At 37.9% G+C, this 12,025-nt stretch overlaps 1 pseudogene; it reads left to right on the top strand.

Moving 5' to 3' along the window:
- The first annotated feature begins 1,211 nt into the window (after nucleotides 1-1,211).
- On the top strand, nucleotides 1,212-4,485 carry LOC122665630 (annotated as a pseudogene).
- Nucleotides 4,486-12,025: the final 7,540 nt, after the last annotated feature.

Raw genomic sequence — 12,025 nt, 5'->3', positions numbered from 1 at the left:
TCTATCACCATGAAAAGAATCACATATGCCAGCATCACATAATAGGCTAAGTGAAATTAAATTCTTTCTAAAATCAGAAATTACTTTAACATCTTTAAAAATTAAAGTCTTACCTGAAGACAGGACCAGATTGGCAGTTCCTTGCTGGGTCACCTTCACTGATGCTCCATTGGCAACTGTAACCGTCTCTGCTACTTTGGTTTTCTCAGTCAGCAAGTTCCTGTTGTTGCACACATGACAGGTTGCTCCAGAATCTAACCACCAATCTAAAGAAGAGCTGGCCTCACCCTTTCCAACCATGGCAACAAAATTTGTAGGCTCACTCTTATCCACCATCATGTGGACTTCCTTCTTTGGTGTGTCAGAATCCCCCTTTTTAGGGTGACTACACTCAGATGCATAGTGACTCCACTTACCACAGTTGTGACACTTGCTCTTCTTTTCGAAAGTAGTCTTTTTGGCCTCCTATTGCTTTGGTTCACTTTTAGGCGGCTTAGATTTCTTAAAAAATTTCTTGGGATGTGTAACCATGTTGGCAGCTGACTGTTGTTGTTTAACCATCTCCAAGTTATTCCTAGTACTGTTCTCATCTTCGATTCGAATGAATTGCTTAAGATCATCCAGTCCCAGTTGCACTTTCTTTTTATATATCTCAGTTTTAAAAGAATGCCAAGTTGAAGGTAATTTAAAAATAATAGCACCAACTAGGAATGCATCACAAACAAATATTTTTTCTAGGTTTAATTTAGACCGTAAATTCTCAAGATCAGTTACTTGAGGGAGGATTGCCTTTTCTTTCTGAAATTTGAAATCCATGAACTTATCCAACAGGTGATATTTGGATAATTCCTGGTGTTTAAATTATCCCAGATCTCTTTTGGGTTTCAAATTTACGGTAAGTCTCTACAAGTCTATTTGACAAGTAATTCAGCAAATAATCTTTGCAAAAATCTTCATCACTAAGCTATTGAGATTCCTCAATATCAATACAGTCGTTGAAAGTATTTGTTACGGTATAGAAAATATTCAGATATTTTAAACCAAACTGAGTCTTCCGTTTTCATGCACTGAACTCAGATCCACTAAAAGTTTTCAATTTGATCATCTCAAATGGAACATGTTTCTCCATCTCAACGATTGCTATATTTTTTTTTATTTAAAAAAAATTTAAAGCAAAACAATCGCACCTGGTAAGACAAGAAGCGGAGAATATGGTGGATCAAACTCAACGGCCGGTGGCGGCAACGGGCCGTGCTGCGCTGGTCGCTGGCGTAAGTGGTGCCATTCGGTTTTGAATAACCAAAACCAGAAAAAAAAAATTAGGATAAAAAGCCATCAAACAAAAGCCAATTTTCCTTTTGCCTTTTATTTTTTTTTTAAAACAATTAAATCAAAACCTTTGTCAAAGCTTTCTCTTTTAAAGCTTTTTGACAAGGTTATGATGGCTGCCCTCTTTTGTCTTCTTCTTCTTTTTATGTTTTTGTTTTTTTTTTTTTTTAAAAATCAAAAGCTTTGATGAAAAGCTTCCTAAAACGTCTTTGGTTTTTTTTTTTTTTTTGAATTTAATCAATTAATGAGAGACGATCGAGATAAACCCCTAATCTGAAGCCGATCGTTCTTCTCGAAAGGGTAACGCACGATCGAGATGAACACCGAAGCCGATCATTCTTCTCCAAAGCCGATTACACAAATCAAAACCATGACATACAATCGAGGAGAGAAAAAAAAAACTATTGCTTTAAGATTGTTAGGGTTTAGGGTTTTACGCACAAGGTTGCTTAAAGCAATATACCCTGCATATCAAGTTTGGAATAATACAAGTTGTTGCCTCCAACTAGTATTTATAGGAAAGACTAGGGTTTTTAGGTTAGATGGGTTCTATCCAGTGGGGCCCTCCACATCCTGATTCCTTATTCAAGTAGACTTATATTAGAACATATATTAAGGTTATAGAATATACCCAACAACAATTTGGCTCATTATAGATAATTAACAAAAATATTAGGCTCACCCCATGTACTAAAACAAGTCGTAGCCTTCACTTCGGAATTCAGCCCCATTCAATTCTTTTTTCCACACCCCCAACCATGTGTGTGACTTACTCCTTAGCATCCTTGTCCATAAATCAGTTTTGAATAATAGGCTATTAAAGAGGGTTTAATACAAATTTGAAATCCTAATTCTGTTCGATCAAACTTCTATTAACTTTCTGCTCTAAAAGACATTAGAATTCCATATTTTATCAATGTGGAAAATTTTCAAATTGCTATGACCACCTCTCACCCATGTCTCCCTCTAATTTATTCCCTTAATATTCTGACAAAACAGGTTCAATGCGCAGATATTATAGAAGTCTTCTTCAATCTCATCTGGGACTCAATCTTTGTTTGCCAGTTCCTCGATGAGTTCAGAAACCCATTTCAAGGTGTTTTTTTATTTTTTTTATTTTTTTGTGGAAGAACCTCCTAAATGAGAATTGTACAAAAAAATAAAATAAAATAAAATTTCTATTACCACCCCTCACTCATATCTCCTTCTAACCTATTCTCCTTACTCTTCTGCTGCACAAAACAGGTTTGATGCATATAGATTATTAAAGTCTTCTTCAATCTTATCTCGAACTCAATCTATGATCACCACTTACTCGGTAAATTCAGAATCTAAATTACAAGGATTTTTTTATTATTTTTTTAATGTGAAATAACCTCCTAAATGAGAATTGTTTAATGAAATTGAACTCTTATTGGATAACCTTCAAAATGAGACTTGTTTAATTAAGTGATTAAAATGGGCTTCCTACAAACTTATTCTCTTACAATGAGGCTACTGAAATTTGCTTTGAGTAGTATAGAGACTCAAGTTCTATTCAAAACACTGACTCGATGACTTCACACATCGAAATATATTTAAGATTAATTGTTTTTATTGTAAAACCTCTTACTCTGATATCTTCTTCTGATTTATTATTCCTCTTGATGTTTGCGGCATAATTGTTTTATTGTTATGGTTAAATTAAAGTAGAATATAATTATTAAGACCATTGTTACCTATTTTTTTTGTTCCTTCTGTTGTTGCCTACATCACAATTATAAATAAAAAAATACAGTAGGCTATAAGAGGGATAGCAAATTTTAAAATAATTAAGGACTTTTGTTTCTATGACAAGTTAGACCTCTCTGTTGCTTCCATGTTTATATTCAAATTATTATGTATAGTATTATGGTGTAGAACATGTGCTTTGCTGTCACAAAAAATAGTTGTTTGGTTTTGCCTTTTATTTTTTTTATTTTTTTTATTTTTTGAATCACTTTGTAAAATAAAACTCTTATGGGCCATTGTAGACTAAATCCCTGATGATTTGGGGCAAAAACTAAAAATAAAATCGTTAACTACCTCGGCAAGGTTTTACCTTCTATATATCTCCTTTTCACCACCTGGAGGAGTAAGTCAAAATGTTACTGTAACATTTCTTGACACTCTCTATCTATTATTTGATGGGTGAGGATGATTTACGATGGATAAAAATTGAATTACATGGATTCCTCGACAGTTTGGTTAGATCAAAGTTGATTTTCACGCTTAATTGAATAGAATCCTATAAGTATCTTGAAAAAATATCTAGAGTTTATTGCTCTCATTTACATCTTAAATAACTACGTCCAGCTGTTGTTAATCAATACATGTGCTGGATCTTATATCCTTGAACATTTTGACCAAAAAAAAAAATCTCATATCCTTGAACATTGATCATGTATGATAGGTTTGTTGTTTATGTTTACAATTGGTAACAGGGGCACAATTTGACATGGACATTTCATAGATTACTGGGAAGAAAGATTTTGTTCATTTAGAGAGAATTAATGAGATGCTAGTAAATATATTAAGTGGACTTGAACTTCATACTTGGTTACCAAAAAAAAAAAAAAATCATACTGGGGTATTTGATGATCTAGAACAAAAGACGATTGTAGACTATATCTATATGATACAACGTCTAGGACAGGAAGGGCAACTTAAACTACATACATACTTAAAACCGAAGAAGTGGATGCGTGCTAAAGGTCGAGTAATGCTACAATTTGGTTGTTGCTATAATTATGTTGTGGATTAAAAAAGGCAATCCCCCCGGTGAAGAAGTTGATGTCATGCCGCCAATGTTCAAGACCATGATAAAGAGATTGGTCAGATGACATGTATTTTCTCTGGCCTTTCTGTACTGTATCGTTTCTGACTGAATGCAACATATTATTTGGTTCAAACTTGAAGATTAAGGGCGCTGGAGTATTCTCCAGTCCAATGGCCATACCTTTGTCGGTTGGATCAATACTAATATTGAATTGGAATGGTGCTAATGTAGCTAAACATTGTGTTCCAAGTGTGCTCGTGAAACGGATCTCAATCACATTCCGAAAGATAGACAACAACAAAATTCCATTAAAGTTCAAGCATGACTTAGAATTTCAGGGCCACCAGTCTCCCTTTTAGTCTGCTAGTGGCTATCAGTCTCCCCTTTTAGTGTGCTAGTGGCCATTAGTCTCCCTTTTAGTGTGCTAGTTAACATTAATTTGTACCAAGTCCAAAATCTGTGTTAGGATGACAAAGACACAATATCTACTGCCTCTCTTTGCAATTTAAGAGTCACCCACCCACTACCACCAAGAGATCAAGGTAGACCCTCTACTTCTTAATTCCTAGTTCACCATTCATCTTTCTCAGGTTTAATCTTAAATCCATAATCCACAAACATTCCATCCTAGCTAGTGGCATCTCCCAAAGCTGTGACTTTTTGAACAATTTTCCTAGGGACACCAATAAGTGACATACAGATTTGGTTTCAATATTACCCAAAAAAAAATAATTTTTTTGAACACTTGGTTAAATCAGTGCTAGCAAGCATACCAATTCATAATTTCTCTAGGTATTGGTGGTCATCCCTCTCTATTAAACTGATAGAGTCTTGGATGCAAACCTTCATTTGGTCCGAAGATCCATTGCAATATAAGGTTGTGACAGTTTAATGGGGTGATCTATGTAAGCAAATTAAAAAAGGTGGATTAGGGGTTTGTCATATTTGTGATGTGAACACTGCTGTCTTATGCAAACTATGCTAGAATATTAAACATGGTGACTCTAAGATAAGTACGTTTATGAGAACAAAATATGTGAAAGCAGATGGGTCACTTAGGCATCTAGTGCATTCATCCACTATATGGTTGGGAGTTCGTAAGGTCTAGCATTATGTTAATTCTAATGAGTTGTGGGTTATTGGAAATGGGCGATCAGTTTCCTTTTGGCGCAATAAGTGGCTTTCTAATGAGTCCATTGTGGAGAGATTGCAACTGGACCCAAATATTTCTTCTTCTCTTGCTGCCCCTGTTGCTAATTTTACTGTCGATCAAATGTGTGTTTTCCCATAGGTTCAGTCTGAGGAACTGAGGGATATTTTTGTTGAGGCATTGGAGATTACTTTACCAAGGATTGATTCACGTGATGTGTGTTGCTAGATTCGCTAATTTTTTGGTGATTTTTTGGTGAAGTCATGTTGGAAAAGCCTTTGTGTAAAGGGGACACTGGTGGCAGGGGAAAAATATTACTGATTGGGTATGCTTCTTCCTCGAATGTCCATTTTTGCTTGGCACTGGGTGTTGGGGAAATTACCAATAGATGATCGTGTGCGGTCTATGTTATGTGCCTAATGGGGCTCACTTTAGTATATGGGCACTAGATTGGGCCAGCCTAGTATGGGGTAGGTTAAAGGGCTTGATTTAACGTGTTCCATCAGCTTTGGAGTTTTTGGCGTATTGGTCAAGTACCTAACATTTGACATCAAAGCCAGATTTGAGAAAAAAAGTCGAGAAATTGGAAGATGCCGTGCATTCACTTCACGTTGGGCAACAACAAATTTTGGGAAAGTTTACCCAAACCACGAAAAAGCTCACTGAGTTGTTTGCCAGAATTGGATTGAGTACATCTGCCAATGACCTTGCAATAGAAACATCTTCAAGCAAGGTAAGGAGACTAAAGGAAAAAAGATAGTCATATTGGTGTACCCAGTGCAGCCAATGAAGAATATGAAGAAGAAGAAAATGAAGATGACGAAGAAGATGAAGAAAAAAAAGAAAATATCCTTCAAGAAGATTCCATTTTCTACAAAAAGATTGGCTCACCATGAGATTATCATTCTAACTTTAATAATTGAGATATTCCATATTAAGATATGGGATCCTGGCGGAATTATTATTTCCTTAATTTCTTTGTCCTTGAGGAAGGACACTTTCAAGGGAGAAGGAATGCTATGTATTATTAATTGTTATTTTATTTGCTATTGTTAGTTGGGTAGTTATTTAGGGAAGTTATTGGAGTTGTACGTGAGAAGTGGGAGATGTGGGAGAAGTTTTAGGAATTAGTAACTATTTGTTTTGGTTTTGCCTATTTAATAGGCTAATATGAAATGAAAGATAGAATTTGAATCCCCTAATTTATCTATTAGAGATGAGATAGGCTTCCTCACCCAAGCCAGACACCATTGCTTAGTCTGTAGAGCATATTCTCTTTTTGCCTCTTCCTCTTTCTCTTCCTAATTATTTCTCTATTTTATTTTATTTTATTTTCAGATTCCTTTACATGTAAAAAATGGTATCAGAGCTGACACCACGTCATGGGTTCGAGTCATGGAAAGGGCTACCTAGGAGAGGGCTCCCTGGAGTAGAGAGAAAGTCCCGTCAAGAAAGGGCTACTTACCGCCAGACAAAAACCCTGGAGCAGAGTGGAGTTGCTTGGAAAGGGCTACCTACCGCCAGAGTGAAAGCTGCCTAGAGTGAGAGCCGCCGAGGATGACAGCTGCAAAAGTGTGATAGTCTGTTATGTGCCTAATGGGGCCCACTCTAGTGTATGGGAGCTAGATTAGGCTAGCCTAGTATGGGATAAGTGAAAGGGCTTGATTTAACGTGTTCCATCAGCTTTAGAGCTTTTGGCGTATCGATCAAGTACCTAACAGTCTAGATCTGTTTCAACGGCCTTGAGATGCAATCTATGTGGTGATGATGAGGAATCTTTTGATCACTGTTCCTTTATTATAGCGGTTTGGCAATCTATCGTAGATATCTTCTCACTTGGCGTAGATTGATAATTATATTAGAATAACTATCTTGGTGGAAGCGTAAGGAACGTATTGTCACTCTGCCCTCGGTATGGAGGTGCTGCTTTGCCAGGATTCCCCACCAAATATGGGAGGAGTGAAATCATAGAAGATATGAGGCATGCTCATTGCCGTGGAATTTAAGTCAGCGGATTTTGAAGGAGGTGGTTCTTGTTTCAGCGTCTTTTGCTTGTAAGGTGCGATCTATTGCTGATTTATCTCTTTCACAGAGGATTGGACTCAAGATTGCTCTACCTAGCTCGTGATCCAATTGTGGTGGAATTGGTTTGAAAAAACCCAATTGTGGATTGGATTAAACTCAACATTGATGGTTGTTCGTTGGGTAATCCAGGGTTGGCAGGGGCAGGAGGTATTTTTTGAAATTGCATTGGTACTCTGGTTGGGTACTTTTCCAAAGAAATTGGTGTGGGAACCAATATCAAGGCCAAACTAAAAGCTTTCATTGATGGTATTAAAAATGCTGCTCGTATGGGAATAATGCGGTTATGGATTAAATCTAACTTTGAATCACTGGTTTGCTGTGTTGTGAACCAGAAAATGCTAGTTATGTTTCTTCATCAATGGCGGGCTCAAAAAAACTTTCTTGACTCAGTGGTGTGGAAAATCTCTCATTGTTATATGGAAGGAAACCAAGTTTTTTTTTTTTTTTTGGTAGAAAAAGGAAGGAAACCAAGTTGCGGACCGGTTGACTAAATGCAATCTCATCATAGTTATTTAATTCTGGCTGGAATATTCCCAGTTTGTTAGACATGAAGTTTTATGGGACACACAAGGAAGATCTAAATTTAGATTTATTCGTTGATGGCTCCTATTTCCTTAGCTGATGGCATTGCCGATGGTGAAGGGGATGGGGCCATGTGAGGGTTTATTCTGTTGATGGCTATGCTGAAGGTGGATCCACTCTCAATTTTTTGATCTATTTTTCCTTGACTAGTTATCTAGTCCTCCTTGTATTTCATTCTAGACTTTTTTAATAATATTTCTCTGCTGACCTTTAGCAAAAAAAAAAAGGAAGATTTTCTTTCTATATTCAATTTCTCCCTAGGTTTATATCAGTCTTTCATGTAAATCTCGGTGGATACGAAGAAGAAGAACAAGATTCATCCATCGTCTTCCAAACAGTACTGATACAACATCAGAACTTGTATATAGTATAATACATAATAACTTGTATCTATTTTTTTATAATATATGTTGCGTCAAGAAATTTCCACCGATCTTCCTCTTGCCCTATAGCCTGTACGGAGGGAGAAAAGAAACACCAGACAAAAAGTTTGCACCAGCGAGGGACTCTCCAATGCTTAAGTCAGACTTCTCTAAGTAACAATTGAGAATAATTCAGATGGTTTGTATGTGGTCATACCTGAGTATATATAGAGCTTGTGGTCCCTCGAGGCAGTGAAGGGGAGAGTCCCAATGTAGTAAGTTTCATCTTTGGTAAGAGAATCACTAATAGAGTCCTTTTAGGAATGCGACTCCTGATTTGCAGGGATCGTGGGACGCTTTCTTGATAGTCTCCTTAAAGGAGTAGATTGGCATAAAGATGGAGTGATTCATGCCTACGTGGTGTGTGACGCCATTTTTAGTAGTTTTCATATGGGATTAGTCTACGGGGCTGATCCGATACCCTCCGCTCATTACGAAGTTGTAGTGATCCCCAGATTATGTGACGTAGCCTCGTTGGGCGGTTATATTTGGGTATAATAGTATAATAGAGAATTACATACATTTCTTTAGGGATCATATACTTTTGTATAATATGAGACTCATTTTTAATGAAATAATATTTTGTGCATACTCTTCACTCATCAATCACAAATTAGAGAATAGAACCAACAAGAAAAACCACATTTTAAAAACTGCTTTGTTTGTGAAATATTTATCCAATGCATATTTATGGTTCAACCTCAAACTAAGGGCTGTCAAATGGGTCAAACTCGGATTGGATCCTAACAAATCCACATTTGAATCCATCTATTAATAATCAACTTATCCAAAATTCAACTAATTATAATCCAAAATGACCTACATTTAATTGCATTGGATAAATTGGATTTGGATCTATATTATCTGATTTTTTTTTTTTTTTTGGGAGAGAAAAAGGCTATTCATTCATGTGAGCCCAACGCCAAACAAAAGAAAACAAAACACATAACACTGATAGATAGCAAGATAAACACAAGGTATGGATATATGGTATCCAAAACCAAGGAGTGGAAATTGACCCGGTCTCACCTGCGATTGACTGGGTCATCCTGACTAGGGGTTGGTTCACTGACACTACCCTAGACATCAAGCTGTAAACACAGCTAAAATTAAGCTCATGCACTAACGTGCCAAGAAAGGGATCCTCATATGTGTCAAAAAGAGGCAATCCTGCCCGCTTGAGCTGACAAATAGCCACAGCCTACATTCAAACAGACACGCCGGATAGGCAAAGGTCTGAATGATTGGCAATTGGAATTGCGGTTGATGGCAAGAAGACCACCAAAGATGCTGCCATAGCCTACTTTCGAACAGATCTTCAAGGAACTGTTGGATCGGCGAGTGAAGCGTCACCCGACGATAGAGGGTGGGAGGTGAAAACTGAACGGCCAGTGGATCAACAGAGCCACCGTTCACCGCGGTGCCATCGGTGCCGAAATCGGCATTACCTGCAAAAAAACACATAAACAGAATAGAAAAACCCTTCGGTTGTCCCGCGTTCATGATCAAATGGAAACCCAAGCCTGAAACCTCAAAGACAGCATCCAAAGAATGGATCTCACCAAAAGTGGTCAATTGCCAGCAATGGCAAAAAACCTCGACAATCCGCAATGTTAGGAATTTCAGGGAAGGGGTACAGGTCACGGTGGTGGAGGTCAAGAAGGGAATAGAGCGGAGAGGGTGTGGGAGCGCGGCCAAAGGGGAAGGGAAGTGAACAGAAAGGGTATTGAGGCAGAAGGAGGGGGAGGGGGGCACTTTGGGCTGAGGGTGCATATGCCGTAGATCCTCAATCTGGGAACCCTCAAACACCGAGGCTACGTAGTGCGAATGAAGCACCACGAGATTACCGGCTTCTCTCCCAACCTCTATATCAGTGGTCACGACCAACTAGGGAATAAAACGCCAGACAAGGCGCCGAAGAAAAATCACCCACACGGTCACCTGCTTGTCACGGCGCTTGAGCTCCATCATGATCCAGCTGAGGGAGATGAGGGATCTGTAGCTCGCACAAGTCCTGATGTCGATAAGCAGGCACTTCAGATCCATGTGAGAGCAGACGTCGGAGATGCACCAGATACAGAGGAAGACCAGCAGGTCGGGTTTCTGGCACTCCTTATTCAAGGTGAAGAGAGCTTTAATGGGAGGGTAGGAGAGCTCGAAAGGCAAGTTGGTGTTGTCGTCGGCGGCTAAAGGCACTGCAAATACTGTTGGAGATAGCCATCCCCCCACAGATTTGAACCGAATGCAAGAACAGATAATGCCAATGATGGCGTTGGCATCGTCGTCGTCGTCGTCGGTATCTTCCTCGTTGGCGAGGCAATTGGTCATGGTGGAGGGGCTAAGAAGGATATGGAGAAGGAAAAAGTAGGTTCAAAGCACGCACATAGGGTCACGCCACACAGGCCGTCTGATTAAGTCAGCATTTATTGTGGTTAAAAGAAAATCTATCATAAACAGCAAGATTTTACCCTACCTTTACCTGCCATAGACAGACTTATCCTGATCGTGTTGATCCCCATGATCCCATCAAATACTTTGTTACCAAGCTCACAAGAACATACATCAGATGGCTGATAATTAAAAAACTTAGTACTATAAGCAAAATTTAAGAAAGATAATGTAAGGAAAAAGAGTTAGAGGTATGTGTCAATGTCTTCATTAATCTTAATTGGTTAGTGAATTATTAACCACAAACATTTCTAGCAAACTAATGAAGTAATTCAAAAGGCTTAGGTCTTTTCTTTACATATAGTTTCATTTAGAAAAAAAAAAAAAAAAAAAAAGGAAAAATATTATGTGTGATGGATCATATGAACCACATAAATTATAATGTAAAAATGTGTGAATCATGGACAACAATGGATTGAAGATACTCTATTTGACTGTGAAAACCTGAAAAGGGTAGTTAGATGGATTAGGAGGATAAAAGTGTTTGGGTATGTAGCTAGGAAGAGGATCCAGTTGGAGTTAAGGGACATTTAGAGAAAGAAAAGGAGGGCCTTGTCATTACCTTAATTATATATATCTTGTTTCATGGTATGCTCAAGGAATACTGAACCTTGGGGTGCACGTCTAGGTAGGGGGTGTCAATCGGTCGGTTCAGTTTGAGTCAGTTTTGATGTGAGAATGGTGAAACGGACATCAAATCAATAAGTAAAAGTTGGTTTCAGGTTTACATCACTTTCTTGTATCGGTTTGTTATTGGGTCAGTTTCAACCTTGTTTGGGTTCGGTTTACCGTACATTTATATAAAACTATAGAAAAAATACGGTTTTTAATGGGTTTCGGGTTGTTATCGGTTTCTTATTGGGTAGATCGATTTGGTTTCGATTTTGGTATGAGTTTTGAGCTGATTTTGGTTTGATTCGGTTTTGGGTCATAATCCCTAAAAACTGAAACCAGCCCAATAAGACTTTGGCTCGGTTCGGGCTAGACTATTTCGGTTGGTTCGGTCCCAACTTTGACACATCTACGTCTAGGTTGGGATTGAAGTTACCCAAATACCCTTACAATGAATTTTCAAGTTACTTATAAAGCAAAATAAAATATGATTTTGAATTGAATGACCAAACTTACTTTTAAATGCAATATTCTTAAAAGGTGGAGGAGAGAGTTCAGTAACTGTGAACTTGTGGTTTCCAACACAAATTGCATTACAAT

This window comes from Telopea speciosissima, chromosome 6 (genome assembly GCF_018873765.1).
Source record: "Telopea speciosissima isolate NSW1024214 ecotype Mountain lineage chromosome 6, Tspe_v1, whole genome shotgun sequence".
In the NCBI taxonomy this organism is placed as follows: Eukaryota; Viridiplantae; Streptophyta; class Magnoliopsida; order Proteales; family Proteaceae; genus Telopea; species Telopea speciosissima.
The sequence above is the reverse complement of the archived record's forward strand: the minus strand, read 5'-3'. Positions and strand labels throughout refer to the sequence as shown.